An 18,891-nucleotide genomic window follows, 5' to 3' on the forward strand; every position below is an offset into this window, starting at 1 on the left:
TTTTCCCTTCACCTATTGGATTTGTTGTTTGTTTTGAGAAATAAATAGATAAGGAGGAAAGAATTAAGGGCAGAGTGGGATAGGGAGATAAATAAGAATAAAAGTAAATTTGCTAGAGCCTTGCTTACATTATTACCACACTAAAAGAAAGATAAGAAAAATCTCCTTCAAAGTCACTGATTCATTTGTGCGAACCCCTAGTAACACCTAGCAACTTCCTATTATTGAAATTGTGAAACTAAGCCTGGAATGGAACATTCAATATCAGCCTTAGTCATTGATCCCATTGATTCAGCATGGTGCTTCATGGAATCCAGGAGATTGCCTAGAGCAGGATTCATTCTTTCTGTTTCCCCTAAAGTGCCAGCAAAGCACCTTCAAGTGGAGCCAGCTGATCTGAACAGCATTTGAGCATGCGGTGCTCCCATGAGTTACCAGTATGTGAGTTACAGGCAAGATGTGCACACAGGGATAGACACCACTGACTCCAAGAGGCCCCCAAGGGAGGAAGACTTCTTGGTCCATCAAGTTTGGTAATACACCTGGATCCTTCAGCAATGGTGTACAAAAGAACTCTCCCTGAAGAATAGGCTCCTGAATGCAACATTATTTATGGAAAGTGAAGCAGTACAATGAAGGACCTGGCCTCTTCCTTTCTCCTGGGCTCTGAGTAACTCCCTTGGGAAGGCTGTCCAATCATGGCAATCAGAGGTTATGTCCAAGTGTTGTTTGAGGGGAGCAACAAAGAGCCAACTGCAGGTGTAGGCATGCCCCCTCCTCCATCCTAGGCCTTCTGGAGAAGGCTGTGCTTTCTGAGAAAGGCCTAATGAAAAGGATCAAGCTCACACAGAGTCCCTGCTGTGCAGGAAGATTGCTTCCAAGAAGCGATTCATTTTTAGTTTAACAACTGTGCGTTTGGTCCCCACACAATTTATCTTCATGCAAAATCACATACCTGTGTGCCAGATGTGCACAGCTGTATATGAGCAACTGCTGATCTATCTGTATCACATGCCAAGTGCCTGTTTCTTTAAATTAGGGTGGGTTGAGATTTGGGCCGTGTGAAAATTTCATTTTGAAACCAGAAACCAAGCAAGCCTTGACTATGGGGCCGGGGGCGGGGGTGGGGGGTGGTGATTTGAGCATAGTATGATGATGAACCAAGGTTGACTTAGTCTTTTTCAGGACCCCCCAGAAACTCCCCCTTTCACGACCCCTAAGATTCAGCTGCATTCTAGGTCTGGAGAGGTTAGGCTATCTGGAGACTTAGTTCTGCCAAAGTGTGCGGCCCTTGTAAATGCCTGTGGTGAAACTGCAAAACCTCTGCCCAGCCCTCAGGAGCTCTTGAAGCAAAATAGAACCTGACATTTTTAGATGGTGTTTCAGTTTTTACCCTCTGAATTCAGAAGAAGCAAGATCACAGTACACGAAATGAAGGCTACTACCCCAGTAGCAGGGCATTGCAATCCACCCAAGAGCAGGCAACTGAAGTGATGAGGGGATCGTTCCTCCGGAAACACACATCTTTGCGTGCACTGAGGGATCCGCAGCAGAACACGTGGACGTTTCCCCTCTGGTCTTGCCTGTTTGTCCTTTCATGGCCAAAGAAAGTCAATAGGAAAAGGAGACTCATCCATCGTTTTGTCAGTTTATGACCTATTTTTGAGTATCCACTAATGCTAGGTGTCCAAGTAGATATCAACAGGAGGTAAAGGAGTATAGTGCTTGACCCATAATAAATATTCAATATATGTTCATTGCTGATAAGGTGATTGCAGATGTGCTTTTTTTTTTCAATTTTTGAGGACCTACCAGATGTCAGATACATAAAGTCCCCTGTTAATTCTTATATTGCAACAAAGCAGGCAATATTACTCCTATTTTTCCAGTAGGAAAACTGAGGCTCAGAGAGGTTACAAAACTTAATAAAAAGTCATATATCTCATACATGGTGGAGTTAGGCTTAAGATTAAGCTGTGTTTGATTTCAAATTCTGTCTTTGTTCCACTATGCTGCTGCTGTTTCTTCTCTAGCAGTTCTCAGAGCCTCAAGAGAAGGCTTTTCCCTCTGGGAGTGTACTGCATTTGCTCCTTCCGGCCTGGGGACCTGCCTCTTTAATAGGTAACCTGGATGAAAGACCCCCAGAGCGGCCTCCCCACAGTTACACCTCCTAGTTCCTTTCTGGTTCTCACATGGGCAGGCACTGATAAATCAGCTCACAGTACACAGGCTCCATTTGAATTTCAACAAAATTTTCTAAAAACAGTAACCAGATGCAATTCAAATCACATTGTGTCCACATAAGGAATCCATTCCAAGAAAAGTCAGAGGATGCATCTCAGTCAGAGGAGTGGCTTCTAATCTTCCCTGGCCTTGTTTTAGAACTCCAAGAAGAAATAATATCCAGATTAATTTTAGAGTTCAGTCATTGAATTTGGTCTCAGGAAAATTGCATATATAATTTAGTCTTATAACGATGACCCCGAGATCAAAGATCACTCAAGGGTAGTGATCCTTCTAGACACCTGCCACACTCAAAACAATTTCCTCTTTTCAGTTTAAAGAACTATTTCAGACTTTGTTTTCTCACAGGCTACTTTGAAGAAACAGGCCACCATCCTGGGAGTAAAACAGAGTTCTTCACGAATTACATCATTTATTTTTCAACAAATATTAATTTAATTTGGTTTAGTTTAACAAGAGCGCATGATCACAGATTTGATAACCAAATGGATGCCTTGACGTATACTTCAGTCCTGGTTTAGCTCTCTTCCAGGGAGAAAAACAAAGTCTCTCAAAGGTAATTGGTATATCACTCTCCCAAAATGGAAAAAAAAAGGAAGGGTAGGCTTTCAATTTTCTTAAACATAACTCAAAATCCACATATAATAATAAACAAATGGTTTAAGGCATTTATGTCATAAATGTCCTGCCATTATTTAGTTATGAATTTTCAGGTTCAGGAATTATGCTAAAACCCAAGAGTCATTATGGAATGTCTGTATATTTGATTTCCAAAGCTCCAGATAGATTTTAATGTGTTCAATATTATACCACTGTACTCCCCAAACTATTTCTGTATCCTCAGAGACATGTCCGAATAGCAGGCCTCTGTGTCTTCTGCTTAGTGAAAAGTGTGAATAATAGCTCCAAAAAGAATATATTTATAATATATAGATTTTTTTTACTTTAACATATGTTCCCACATAGCCAAATGATTCAACTCAGTACAGTTAACAACTTAGAAAGGGATTCATTGAATTTTCCAGGTCTCTTCATGGCCAGAGTTGCTTTGTAAGGAGACCCTAAATGTGGAATAATCAACATGTTAAAGTAATCTAGATGTTTATGATTTGATAACTCTTTGGTGCATTGTTTAACAACATGTTTTCAATTTACTTTCCTTCAAATAGCTCCAAATAACCCCGTGATTTTGGATGATTGATTATGGGAATGCTGCTTTTACTGTACATCCAAGGTAATTTTAAAATTACATCTTCTTTTCATTGTTAAGGGGTAAAATCATTTGCAGGTCTTGACATGATTTATCAGAGATAGAGGGACAAAGGGTCAGTCCTGGTCTCACTCTACTAGGACATTATTATGTGATCCCAGAAGGAAAGCACGCAGCTCTGTGGAAGCTGGGTTCTAGTTCCAACCTGTCAATAATCAGTTCTGTGGCCCTAGAAAAGTCATCAACTTCCTGGGCCTCACTTTCCTTCCATATGAAAACCAACAAAACAATTCAAATTGATACTTCTTACCTAGAGATTCTGATTCATTATAAGTGGAGATGGGCCCAGAAATCTGTATTTTCTGCTTAAGAACCTGATGTTTATAATCAGACCCGTTTGGAAAACACTAGATTAAATAGCTTCTAAGTCCAAGTCTAAAATTGTACAACTCTAGAACCAAGATTTTCTGTTTTCCAGACATTTTTTCTTTCAATGTAACTATTGGATTTTGTAAAATTATTTATCCATCTTAATGAAAAAATCTTACTTCACAGTGACTGATGCCTGTTTTTCTCAGGCACTGTGCTCATGCTTGTATGTAAATGACCTGTTTAATCCTACTAAGAACTTCACACTGTCAGTATGTTAGTATGGTTATTAATCCTAGACGCTGCAACAGACAAACTCCCCAATCTCAGGTGCTTAACAAAGTAAAGATGTATTTCCTGCATATATAAAATCCTCCTTCACCTTGTAACTATGCCGTCTGAAACACATGTTCTTTATAGAAAGACAGGGACACTCTGAATGATACCTATCTCGACACTTCTGTTCACAGTTCATTGGTTAAAATATCATATAACCTGATCTAATTGAAAGGCAGGGAAATATACAGGAAGATATACACATCTGGTGAGCAAAATCATTCACAGTAGAGAAGCTAGATTTCACAGTTTAAGAAACTGCAGCTCAGGAAGGCCCATTAAGAGTAGGGTGGGACTGGCCGGGCGTGGTGGCTCACACCTGTAATTCCAGCACTTTGGGAGGCCAAGGCAGGCAGATCACAAGGTCAGGAGATCGAGACCATCCTGACTAACACGGTGAAACACCATCTCTACTAAAAACACAAAAAATTAGCCGGGCATGGTGGCGGGTGCCTATAGTCCCAGCTACTCAGGAGGCTGAGGCAGAAGAGTGGCATGAACCTGGGAGAGGCGGAGTTTGCAGTGAGCCGAGATTGCACCATTGCACTCCAGCCTGGGTGGCAGAGTGAGACTTGTCTAAAAAAAAAGGGGTGGGTAGGGTGGGACCATACTTGAAGAATGTCACTTGCCATTTCATTCAAAAAAAAAAGGTAGAGTTTCCAATAACAGAATGTATATTTTTCCTTAGAGAGAAGATTTATTTTCCAAATACATAAATAGAGAAATGATATTGTTAAAGTTGTCCTTGGTACTGTGTCTTTGCATGCTGAAATCGAAAGACATCTCCCTCCTTCAAGCAGGCAGATATTCCTAATAAGTGGCCATGGGGTCTAAGGAGATTGACTTTGCTGTAGTCAACTGTGAGTGTGACTCACTCATGACAACGAAATAGGGATCTCCAGATGTCAAAAATCATTCTTTCAGCTTAGCTTTTTCAAACACTTCTCATCACAGATCATTTCTTCACAACCGAACCCGTGAAATAACAGCTTTGCCCATTCAGAGCACACCTGTCATAGATAGATACTGTTTTCTTTCCGTCAATTTTTTGATGCTGAGAAACCTCTCAATAATTCAACAATTAATTGTAAGGGTGTGGAGGGACTCCAAGATCTGTGGCAACAGAATTCGGGATGATAGGTCTTGTGTTGGAAGAGCCTCTAGTCTGCAGCAAAACAAAAAAAAATCACAATAACAAAGACACGGGATGGTGCCATCATCAGTGTACGTCTGAATTAATGAGGCCTAGAGAAGGAAACAGGTACTTCTGCTGGCTTGAGGAGTCAGGAAGGGCAGGCGAGAGAGAGAAAGAGAGAGAGAGAGGATGATGATTGATACAGGTCTGCATGGATGAGGTGTCATCGGTCAGATATATGGAGGGGGGCAGAAATTGGAATGCATTCCAGGGGAGGGGAGAACTTGAGCAGGAACGTTTAGGTAGCAGAGAGTCTTAGTATTTGGGAGAATGCAGTGGGCAGGTGACGGCTAGAAATATGGCTTGAGCTAAATGTTCAAAAATCTAAGTATCGTACAAAGGAGTTTGGTCTTTACCCTATGTACATTGGAGGCATCTGAGGTTTTTAACCAGGAGATAAAATATGTGCTGTGGAAGGATTATTTGGGTGTTCTGGAGAGATGGAATGCTGCACTTGCACGACATCTCTGGATAAATCTAAACAACAGTGTAGCACTGACAGATAGTTAACTATGCCCCAATATCTATCTTATTCTGCTGATATATAATAACAGACATTCAAGCCAGGCATGTGACTATTCAGAAGCAGGATGAATTTCTCAGGTTTTCTTACAGTTGGTATGGCCACGAAACTAAGTTCCAGTCAATGAGCTTGAAGACTGTGGCTGCTCCTGGAGGTTTTGCTTAAAAGACCTCTGACACGCCTGGAGGCATCTCTTGTCTTCTTGCTGCTACTTAGAATGCAAATGAGAGGTCTACCCATTTGGGCCACTTTTTGTCAAGGCCAAGTTGAATTGAAAAGGCCAGTTGATTTCTTCTTCATTTGAATTGCTTTCCCACTTTTGTTAAAAGTCAGTTGGGCTTACATGTGTGGGTCTATTTTTGGGTTCTCTATTCTGTTCTATTGATCAATGTGCCTATCTCTCTCTCTGCCAAGAATGCGTTGTGTTAAACACTGTGATTATATAGTCAGCTTTTATGTCAGGTAGAGTAATTCCTCCCAATTTATTATTCTGTCTCAAAACTCATGATCCATTTGAAGAAACACATTTTACTTCATAACCCAAAATACACATACATGTGTATGCACATATACATGAAACATGTTTCATGAAAAACTTACATTGATTATTTGTGATATGGCCTAATTTTTTTCTAACCTATACTATTGTATTCTATTTCATTCTATTTTTTCATTCAAACATACTGGCCATGATACACTAAAATGACTTCATTATCATCTGATAGATCTCTTGATCTGCAGTTTAAAAAACACTCCACTGGAGGGAGAGGGTAGTGCATATTAACCATAAATCCACCATATCGCCCATAGATGAAACCTATAGTGAAAGCCTCCTTGGAGGTGGAACAAACAATGAAGCTGTCCCGCTGCACATCATGTTTCTTTTCACTTGGGAGAAGGGCTTGTAGGGAACATACAGCCCGTTTTTTTGAGGATGTTCTCACCAGGAAAAAAAAATTTCCAGTCTCTAAATGTGGGATTGGTTTTCTTTAAAAATAAAAAAAAAATGCTCAATACAGAACTTAAAAACTGTAAAATGATATTCATTTTCATGCTAATCAGCAGACCAATTTTTCTTTACATATTGTCTTTTATCCTTATACTATACTGCTCTAAGAGTTATACGTTATAATTTCAATTTTCCATATGATGAAAATACAGACGCATAGAAGTTTAGTGATTTGCCCAGATTTGCATATCTGATTGGCAGCACAGGTCAGACTCAAATATGTGCCATGACCCTGAATCTCATGAATGAAACCAAACTGAGACCCTCCTCGTGGTCAAAAGTCAGAAGCCTGTAAAGGAGGGAGATGGACTCTTCCAGAAGGTTTGTAAGACTCTTCTGAAGATGACATAATAACTGCCGACATGGACCATGAAGCTGAGGGTGACACCCTGAGCTGCTTTCTTTTGGGTCTCCGAGAAAGCCTTCATGGAGTGGAGCCACCACACTAGCCCAAGACAGCTACAGCTGTTCTTCTACATGAGCAGAAAGAAAAACTTTTATCGGGTTTAAGTCACTGTTATTTTGGGTTTATGTTATTCACAGTTGAATCTAATCCTAACTGATACAACCACTATCCTGCAAAAACGGTGGCAAAAAAATATATATCACATATCCATCACATAAATCCACTTTTATAAGGAAATGAAGTCAAATTATTACCCCCAATAAAAAGGTGTTTCGCAACATGACCCAGGAATTTAGAAGGACCATTTGTTCACTATTTCTCCCTGTCTCACAGCTCTCGTGGCCTCAGCGGATAAGTATATGAGAGCACAGTTTTCCTGGTGTCAGAATATGAAGATCCAGGGAACAAAGAACCTCAAAGAACACCTGGATTGTCAAGGTTTGGCCGGCAGTGCACTTTCTCCAACCTTACAGTCACATGCAAGGTGAAAAGCTCTCTTGTTTTCTCTTTTCCTAAGTTTTCTTAAAGAAGAAAGAAAAGGGACAAAGATAAGTGGAATTGAAGAAAAATGAAATATAAACAAACTACACTTTTCCCTGAACAGAAAAGCTTAATTAAGCAAAGACAGAGAGAAGAGACATGTAGGATGCTAATTTAAACCACAGCCCCATGTCTAATGCTTTTAGCCAAGGAAAGAAGAGAAAAGCAAAAAAGAAATCTGAGTGAGAGGGAAGATGTCATGGTGAGTTTCAATGGGAAGAATTCCTTATTAATTCTAAAGAACATGATGCAACATGGATTTAATTATACAAGTCAACCCACCCACATTCCTCTGCTGCCTTTCACACACATGGGCTTCTGAGGATGATGAAAGGTGGGTGGGGAGAAAGGGATAAGGAGGCAAAGCACAGGATGGCTAGGGCCACTGAGAAGATGGCTCTACCCTAGAGCTCTGTGGCTGTGGCTTCACCCTCTCTAAACATGAGCCCCCGGTTGCCCAACTCCAGTTGCTGCAATGGCACCTGACCATGGCCTAGCTAATTCATTCACCTTGGGTCCGGGACACTTCTGTGTTGCTCTATTTACTGTGAGGGAAACTTCTTAAGCCTTTGAGAAATGGAAAGAAGGAGGATAGATAGGAGCTTAAAAAAATCTCTCAGCTGCTTTTAATTTCCTATGGGAAACACAACGCAATCTCACCAAGTTTTTCCCTAAGAGCAAGTCTCCATTAAAACTCCGAAGAGTTTAAATGTTTTAGAAATTTGAAACACTACTCAGGTTTTCCTAAAGTTTCCTTGGGACTTTTAATCTATACTGTCATCAATACCCCAATCTCTGCACCAGCAAAATAATTTAAAATGTCCCATAACCAAGACCCCATTGTTTCTTCCTGCTTTTTCTTTCACTTTCAGACAATACCTGTGAGGGTCCTAGCTGAGAGAGACCCACTGACCATTCTGTGCTTTAGCTAACTATCTCTGGACAGTTTTAGACTTTTAAACTGAGGACATTCCACTTGGATAGAAAGCCATGATGGAACTATGAAGTCACAGGGCATCAGCATGAGGGTTCAGTTGCAGATAACAAAACAAACAAACACCCACTCTAGCTGTCTCAAGCAAAAGGAATGTGATGCAGGGAACTGCGTGCTTAGAAAACTTTTGAAAGGCTTTAGGCAGACTTCCATGAAAGACTCTCAGGACAGCACCACCGAACTTGTCTGTCAAAGTAGCTACTTCATCTCAACCAATTTTTGAAAGGTGATTTTCAAAAATTTTTCAATGACTCATTTTTAAAAACTAAAGTTATTTTGAGATAATTTGAGATTTGCATGCAAGTAAGTATTTAAGAAACAATACAGATTGCTGGCAAGATGGCCGAATAGGAACACCTCCACTCGGCAGCTCCCAGCGAGACTGACACAGAAGGTGGATGATTTCTGCATTTCCAACTGAGGTAACCAGTTCATTTCATTGGGACTGGTTGGACAGTGGGTGTAGCCCATGGAGGGTGAGCTGAAGCAGCCTGGGGCATCGTCTCACCTTGGAAGCACAAGGGGTTGGGAGTTCTCTCCCCTACCCAAGGGAAGCCATGAGGGACTGTGCCTGAGGAATGGAGCACTCCGGTCCAGATACTGCACTTTTCCTACTGTCTTCGCAACCTGCAGACTAGGAGATTCCCTCTGGTGTCTACACCCCTGGGTTTCAAGCACAAAACTGGGCAGATGTTCGGGCAGACACCAAACTAGCTGCAGGAGATTTTTTTTTTCCTCATACCCCAGTGGTGCCTGGAACGCCAGAGAGACAGAACAGTTCACTCCCCTGGAAAGGGGGCTGAAGCCAGGGAGCCAAGCGGTTTGGTTTGGCAGGTCCCACCCCCACAGAGCCCAGAAAACTAAGATCCATTGACTTGAAATTTTCATAGCCAGCACAACAGTCTGAGCTCAACCTGGGACACTCCAGCTCAGTGTGGGGAGAGGTGTCTGCCATTGCTGAGGCTTGAATAGGTGGTTTTACCTTCAGAGTGTAAACAAAGACACCCAGAAGTTTGAACTGGGCGGAGCCCACTGCAGCTCAGCAAGGCCACTGTGGCCAGACTGCCTCTCTGGGCAGGGCATCTCTGAAAAAAAGGCAGCATCCCCAGACAGGGACTTATAGATAAAACCCTCATCTCCCTGGGACAGAACTCCTGGGGGAAAAGGTGGCTGTGGGTGCAGTTTCAACAACTTAAATGTTTCTGCCTGCCGGCTCTGAAGAGAGCAGCGGATCTCCCAGCACAGCGTTTGAGCTCTGCTAAGGGTCAGACTGTCTCCTCAAGTGGGTCCCTGACCCCTATGTATCCTAACTGGGAGACAACTCCCAGTAGGGGCTGACAGACACCTCATACAGGAGAACTCTGACTGACATCTGGCAGGTGCCCCTCTGGGGCAAAGCTTTCAGAGAAAAGAATAGGCAGCAATCTTTGCTGTTCTGCAGCCTCTGCTTGTGACACCCAGGCAAACAGGGTCTGAGGTGGACCTCCAGAAAACTCCAGCAGACTTGCAGCAGAGGGGTCTGACTGTTAGAGACCCCATATGAAGGTTACCGACATCAAAGACCAAAGGTAGATAAATCCATGAAGATGGGGAGAAACAAAAATTCCAAAAACTAGCTTCTCCTCCAAAGGATCACAACTCCTCACCAGCAAGGGAACAAAACTGGACAGAGAATGAGTTTAATGAATTGACAGAAGTAGGCTTCAGAAGGTGGGTAACAAACTCCTCCGAGTTAAAGCAGCATGTTCTAACCCAATGCAAGGAAGCTAAGAACCCTGAAAAAAGGTCAGACAAATTGCTAACTAGAATAACCAGTTTAGAGAAGAACATAAATGACCTGATGGAGCTGAAAAACACAGCACAGGAACTTCGTTCATAAGTATCGATAGCTAAATCGATCAGGCAGAAGAAAGATATCAGAGATTGAAGACAAACTTAATGAAATAAAGCAAGAAGACAAAATTAGAGAAAAAAGAATGAAAAGGAATGAACAAAGACTCCAAGAAATATGGGGCTATGTGAAAAGACCAAATCTCTGTTTGATTGGTGTACCTGAAAGTGACAGGGAGAATGGAACCAGGTTGGAAAACACTCTTCAGGATATTATCCAGGAAAACTTCCCCAACCTAGCAGGATAGGCCAACATTCAAATTCAGGAAATACAGAGAACACCACAAAGATACTCCCTCGATAAAAGCAACCCCAAGACACATAATTGTCAGATTCACCAAGGTTGAAATGAAGGAAAAAATGTTAAGGGCAGCCAGAGAGAAACATTGGATTACCCACAAAGGGAAGCCTATTAGACTAACAGTGCATCTCTCAGCAGAAACCCTACAAGCCAGAAGAGAGTGGGAGCCAATATTCAGCATTCTTAAAGAAAATAATTTTCAACCCAGAATTTCGTATCCAGCCAAACTAAGCTTCATAAGTGAAGGAGAAATAAAATCCTTTACAGACAAGCAAATGCTGAGAGATTTTTGTCACCACCAGGCCTGCCTTACAAGAACTCCTGAAGGAAGCATTAAACATAGAAAGGAACAACCAGCACCAGCCACTGCAAAAACATACCAAACTGTAAAGACCACCAACACTATGAAGAAACTGCATAACTAACAGACAAAATAACCAGTTAGCATAATAATGATAGGATCAAATTCAGACATAACAATATTAACATTAAATTTAAATGGGCTAAATGCCACAATTAAAAGACACAGACTGGCAAATTGGATAAAGAGTCAAGACCCATCAGCGTGCTGTATTCAGGAGGCCCAACTCATATGCAAAGATACCCATAGGCTCAAAATAAGGGGATGGAGGAAGTGGAAAGCAAAAAGCAAAACAAAACAAACAAATAAAACAAACAAATGAACAAACAAAAAACAAAAACAGGAGTTGCAATCCTGGTCTCTGATAAAGCAGACTTTAAACTAACAAAGATCAAAAGAGACAAAGAAGGGCATTACGTAATGGTAAAGGGATCAATGCAGTAAGAAGAGCTAATTATCCTAAATATATATGCACCCAATACAGGAGCACCCAGATTCATAAAGCAAGTGATTAGAGACCTACAAAGAGACTTAGACTCCCACACAATAACAATGGGAGACTTTAACACTTACTGTCAATATTAGACAGATCAATGAGACAGGAAATTAACAAGGATATTCAGGACTTGAACTCAGCTCTGAATCAAATGGACCTAATAGACATCTACAGAACTCTCCACCCCAACTCAACAGAATATACATTTTTCTCAGCACCTCATCGCACTTACTCTAAAATTGACCACGTAATTGGAAGTAAAACACTCCTCAGCAAATGCAAAAGAATGGAAACCGTAATAAACAGTCTCTCAGACCACAGTGTAATCAAATTAGAACTCAGAATTAAGAAACTCACTCAAAACTGCACAACTACATGGAAACTGAATAAGGAGCTCCTGAATGAATACTGGGTAAATAATGAAATGAAGGCAGGAATAAAGATGCTCTTTGAAACTAATGAGAACAAAGACACAATGCAACAGAATGTCTGGGACACATTTGAACTAGTGTGTAGAGGGAAATTTATAGCATTAAATGCCTACAAGAGAAAGTAGGAAAGATCTAATATCACAATTAAAATAACTAGAGAAGCAAGAGCAAACAAATTCACAAGCTAGCAGAAGACAAGAAATAACTAAGATCAGAGCAGAATTGAAGAAGATAGAGACACAAAAAACCCTTCAAAAAAAAAAAATCAATGAATCCCAGAGCTGGTTTTTTGAAAAGATCAAGAAAATATAGACCACTAGCCAGACTAATAAAGAAGAAAAGAGTGAAGAATCAAATAGACACAATAAAAAATGATAAAGGGGATATCACCACTGATCCCACAGGAATACAAACTACAAACAGAGAATACTATAAACACCTCTACACAAATCAACTAGAAATCTTGAAAATCTAGAAGAAATGGATAAATTCCTGGACACATACACCCTCCCAAGTCTAAATGAGGAGAAGTCTAATCCCTGAATAGACCAATAAAAGGTTCTTAAATTGAGGCAGTAATTAGTAGCCTACAAACCAAAAAAAAAAAGTCCAGGACTAGACGGATTCACAGCTGAATTCTATCAGAGATACAAAGAGGAACTGGTACCATTACTTCTGAAACTATTCCAAACAACAGCAAAAGAGGGACTCCTCCCTAACTCATTTTATGAGGCCAGCATCATCCTGATAGCAAAACCTGTCAGAGGCAAAACAAAAAAAGAAAATTTCAGGCCAATATCCCTCATGAACATCAATGCGAAAATCCTTAATAAAATACTGGCAAACAGAATCCAGCAGCATATCAAAAAGCTTATCCACCAGGATCAAGTCGGCTTCATCCCTGGGATGCAAGGCTGGTTCAGCATACACAAATCAATAAATGTAATCCATCACATAAACAGAACCAATGACAAAAACCACATGATTATCTCAATAGATGCAGAAAAGGCCTTCAACAAAATTCAACAGCCCTTCGTACTAAAAACTCTCAATAGACTAGGTATTGATGGAACACATCTCAAAATAATAAGAGCTATTTATGACAAACCCACAGCCAATATCATACTGAATGGGCAAAAGCTGTAGGCATTCCCTTTGAAAACCAGCACAAGACAAGGATGCCCTCTCTCACCACTCCTATTCAGCATATTATTGGGAGTTCTGGCCAGACCAATTAGGCAAGAGAAAGAAATAAAGAGTATTCAAATAGGAAAAGGGAAGTCAAATTGTCTCTGCTTTCAGATACATGGTTGTATATTTAGAAAACCCCACTGTCTCAGCCCAAAATCTCCTTAAGCTGATAAGCAACTTCAGCAAAGTCTCAGGATACAAAATCAACGTACAAAAATCACAAGCATTCCTATACACAAATAACAGACAAACAGAGAGCCAAATCATGAGTGAACTCCCATTCACAATTGCTATAAAGAGAATAAAATACCTAGGAATCCAACTTACAAAGGATGTGAAGGAATTCTTCAAAGAGAACTACACACAACTGCTCATCAAAATAAAAGAGGACACAAACAAATGGAAGAACATTTCATGCTCACGGATAGGCAGAATCAATATCGTGAAAATGGCCATACTGCCCAAGGTAATTTATAGATTCAATGCCATCCCCATCAAGCTACCAATGACTTCCTTCACAGAATTGGAAAAAACTATTTTAAACTTCACATGGAACCAAAAAAGAGCCTGCATAGCCAAGACAATCCTAAGCAAAAAGAACAAAGCTGGAGGCATCATGCTACCTGACTTCAAACTATACTACAAGGCTACAGTAACCAAAACAGCATGTTACTGGTACCAAAACAGAGATGTAGACCAATGGAACAGAACAGAGGCCTCAGAAATAATACCACACATCTATAACCATTTGATCTTTGACAAAGCTGACAAAAGCAAGCATTGGGGAAAGGATTCCCTATTCAATAAATGATGTTGGGAAAACTGGCTATCCATATGCAGAAAACTGAAACTGGACCCCTTCCTTACACCTTATACAAAAATTAACTCAAGATGGATTGAAGACTTAAACATAAGACCTAAAAGCATAAAAATCCTAGAGGAAAACCTAGGCAATGCCATTGAGGACATATGCATGGACAAAGACTTCATGTCTAAAACACCAAAAGCAATGACAACAAAAGCCAAAATTGACAAATGAGATCTAATTAAACTGAAGAGCTTCTGCACAGCAAAAGAAACTATCATCAGAGTGAACAGACAACCTACACAATGGGAGAAAATTTTTGCAATCTATCCACCTGGCAAAGGGCTAATATCCAGAATCTACAAAGAACTTAAACAAATTTACAAAAACAAAAACAAAAAAACCCATCAAAAGTGGGCGAAGGATATGAATAGACATTTCTCAAAAGAAGACATTTATGCAGCCAACAAATACATGAAAAGAAACTCTTCATCACTGGTCATTGGAGAAATGCAAATCAAAACTGTAATGAGGTATCATCTCACACCAGTTAGAATGATGATCATCAAAAATTCAGGAAATAACAGATGCTGGAGAGAATGTGGAGAAATAGGGATGCTTTTACACTGCTGATGGGAGTGTAAAGTAGTTCAACCATTGTGGAAGACAGTGTGGCGATTCCTTCAGGATCTAGAACTAGAAATACCGTTTGATCCAGCAATCCCATTACTGGGTATATACCCAAAGGATTATAAATCATGCTTCTATAAAGGCACATACATACATATGTTTATTGTGGCACTATTCACAATAGCAAAGACTTGGAACCAACCCAAATATCCATCAATGATAGACTGGATAAAGAAAATGTGGCACATATACACCATGGAATACTATGCAGCCATAAAAAGGATGAGTTCTTGTCCTTTTCAGGGACATGGATGAAGCTGAAGAGCATCATTCTCAGCAAACTAATGCAAGGACAGAAAACCAAGGACGGCATGTTCTCACTAATAAGCGGGAGTTGAACAATAAGAACACATGGACACAAGGAGGGGAACATCACACACCGGGGCCTTTCAGGGTGTGGGGAGCTAGGGGAGGGATGGCATTAGGAAAAACCTAATGTAGGTGATGGGTTGATGGGTGCAGCAAACCACCATGGCACATGTATACCTATGTAACAAAACTGCACATTCTGCACATACACCCCAGAACTTAAAGTACAATAAATAAAATAAAATAAAGAAATAATACAAGCTGTGTGTGGTGGCTCACGCCTGTAATCCTAACACTTTGGGAGGCCAAGGCGGGCTGATCACCTGAAGTCGAGAGTTCAAGACTAGCCTGACTGACATGGAGAAACCCCATCTCTACTAAAAATACAAAATTAGCCAGGCGTGGTGGCGCATGCCTGTAATCCTAGCTACTCTGGAGGCAGGAGAATTGCTTGAACCTGGGAGGCGGTGAGCTGAGATTATGCCATTGCACTCCAGCCTGGGCGACAAGAGTGAAACTCTGTCTCAGGAAAAAAAAAAAGAAAGAAAAGAAAAGAAAGAAAGAATACAGAAATTCTAGGCACTTTATACTCTGTTTCCCCCAATGACAATGTCTTACAAAACCATAACATAATACACTATCACAACCAGGATATTGACATTGGTACGATCTACTTGTCTAATTCAAACTCCCCTGGTTTTAGTTGTACTTATGTGCATGTGTGTGTGTGTGTTTAGTTATTTGCAATTTTATCACTTGTTTAGATTTGTGTATCTGTTACCACAGTCAAGACATAGACCAGGCACCACGTTGGGCTCAAAAGCCGGAGATGACTATAAAGAATGGTAACGGGCTATCTTGAGTGGTTTGTAAGATGGCTCCAGAGGTGATTTCTACTGGAATCCTGGAAGAGTTTTTGCTGTGGCACTTTTTAGTGATAATTATATAGCCTCCATAGCAACTTAGACTGAACTTCTGCCATGATTTTGGTGTCTGTATGTTTAAGATAAAGCTAATATTTTGTTATTTCTCCTGGTTTTATTTCATTTCTGGACTAATAATTATTGGCCCTTGTGCTTGGGTGCCAAGGGCTGTAATAGTGGAGACAGAGTTTCTGCTCTGAAGGGCTCATAGTAGGAAGAATCATTATCATAGAACCCACTTTATTTTTATTTTTACTCCCATGAAGGTATCAAATTTTGCTCATTTTGGCTCTCACTTGCTCCCTTGCTCCAGCCTCCCCAGAGTCTTGGTCCCATTGAATCCTCTGGGCTCATTCCTTCTCCAGCAGCCTTTCTATTCCCATCCACCTTCTTGGAGCTTCAGAGTTCATTTTATTTCTCATAAAGAATTAACATATTCCAGTTCCAGCCAATCTTATTTCCCACCTCTTTCCAAGAGTCATGTGTGAAAACTGCAAACTCCACTCAGAGTGTCCACTCCATGCCCTAAGAGTAGACATTGACCATATCAAGAGTGAGGAGCATTGGAACAGAGAAGACACTGCAAAATAACAACTACAGTCACTATGCCTGCCATAGAAAACTTCTCTCCCTGAGTCACCACTGTCTCTTAAATTCAGTTATATCTTTCTTCAAGAGTAAGCTTAAAACTGCATTATCTAAGTCTTTATTTATCCCACCCAATTTAGTCTCTCATTTCATCTTGGACAATCACTATTTTATAAAGTTCCCTTCTGATTCCTACATTCCTCACATCACTGTCTTGCTCAAAACCTATTAAGTCATCACTGCTGAAAAGACTCTACCTCATTATTATGGCACTCAAGGCCCTCTTCAATCTGTATTCAACTATTCTTTGTAGGCTCATCTCAATAACCTTTCTGCAAACATCCTATGCTCCTTCATTACAAAAGCACTTGCCATTTCCTATAATGTGCCATGCAATTTTGAATTATGGCTTTGTGCATTTTGATCCCTAAGGCTGAAAGTACCGTCATACTTTTTTGGCCAATCAAATCTTACCCCAAGACTACTCAAATGGCTCCTACTTAATGAGGCCTTTCCTGATTTACCTTTCCCTTCTTGATCCCTGTTGGGAACCTATAATCAACTGTGCTTTGACACGTGTAGTAAATCAATTGTAATGTAGCTGGTGAGTATTTGATGCATCCACTGAAGAATGAGCATAGGAAGGAGGCTTGAGTATGGTTCATGTTTCTATCTGTAGAACCTCACACAGGTATGGAGGGGCACAGTGGAAAGGAATAGGAAATATTCTCTGTTTAAACCAGAGAAATTCTGGAACATACTGCATACTACTAGAATTTTTATTAAGATTTAGGTATCTGGAAGAAATGGTTTAAAGGAGGTCTGGGGCTTGAGGACTGGGACCCTATGTCACTGGGGTTACAATCTTGAAACAAAAGAAGGTAAAAATCTGCTTTAGTGTCTGAGGAAGTCCTAGAAATTAGTAAACTCATTTTGAACTGGAATATAATTAAGTAAGGTTCAGAGGCCCTATTCTGAAACACTGGAATTTCAGAGAAAAAATATGCTTGAGATGAAATACAGTAATTTCACTTCGTTATCCTTGAAGCAGATTCCTGGTAACTCATTTCAAGTTTTTGTGTTGTAGGATGACAATACCTGAAAGTTCAGAAAGCCTTTTACAAAGTCTCATCAGCGACTATAATTCCTAGGATAACTATTCCAAGATTTGGGACACCTTTGAGTGATGGCAAAAACAAGAGTAATGGTAGTTCCAACAGCAAGAGCAGTTTCAGAGGTGGCAAGAGCAGCAGCAGATTGGCTTAGGGGCCCACAGGGAAACTAGCAGCAATGGTGATACCACCATTGACTGAACACCTACTGTGAGCATGAAAAGTTGCCAGATGCCTAATAGACATTATAGTTAACCTTCATATCTATAATTTAAAATATATATAATCCATATTTTGCAAATAAAGACACTGTCTCAAAATGAGGAGGTAACTTGCTTAGATTCATATTGTTAAGTAGTAGCAGAATTTGGATTCGCTATTAAGCCCATGGTCTTCCTGCCACATTACAATTTCTCTTAAAAGTGAGAATACTTGAAAGGACATATGTCCCAAGAAATTTTAGAGTATTAAAGGTGCTGAGTGAAACTGTTGCTGTTGTTATTCATGTCAGAATCATTAAGGCTGGCACAGTCTTGCGATACCAGTAGGTCTAAAATAAGTGGTCGAATTAAATTGAAAGGAACTGATAGTAATGCCACAGTCTAATCCCACTATCTTCACCCACAATGTGTTTAGGAGTCTTCTCTGCCTCATTTAAAATGTATTTCCAGCATTCTTCACTTGGTGGGAGAAGTTCCCAGAGTTACCTCTCGAGAAGGAAAGTAACCATTAAATGTGCCACTGGTTTTTGGAGGGTTGAAGGGAGGCTAACTAGAACCTATCAATGGTTAACCTCAACAGGAAGAGGAAAGAATGATTGTAGTTATTAATGTGGTTTAGATAAGTCTGGCTCAGCAAACTGGGAATCTGAGGCTAAGAAAAACAACAACAACAAACACATGCCCAGTACTGCCATTTTGTCCTCCCTTTCTCTGGGGTCACTCCTGAATCACCCACAAGCATCTTCC

The sequence above is a fragment of the Macaca mulatta genome, chromosome 13 (assembly GCF_049350105.2).
Source record: "Macaca mulatta isolate MMU2019108-1 chromosome 13, T2T-MMU8v2.0, whole genome shotgun sequence".
NCBI classification, from domain to species: domain Eukaryota; kingdom Metazoa; phylum Chordata; class Mammalia; order Primates; family Cercopithecidae; genus Macaca; species Macaca mulatta.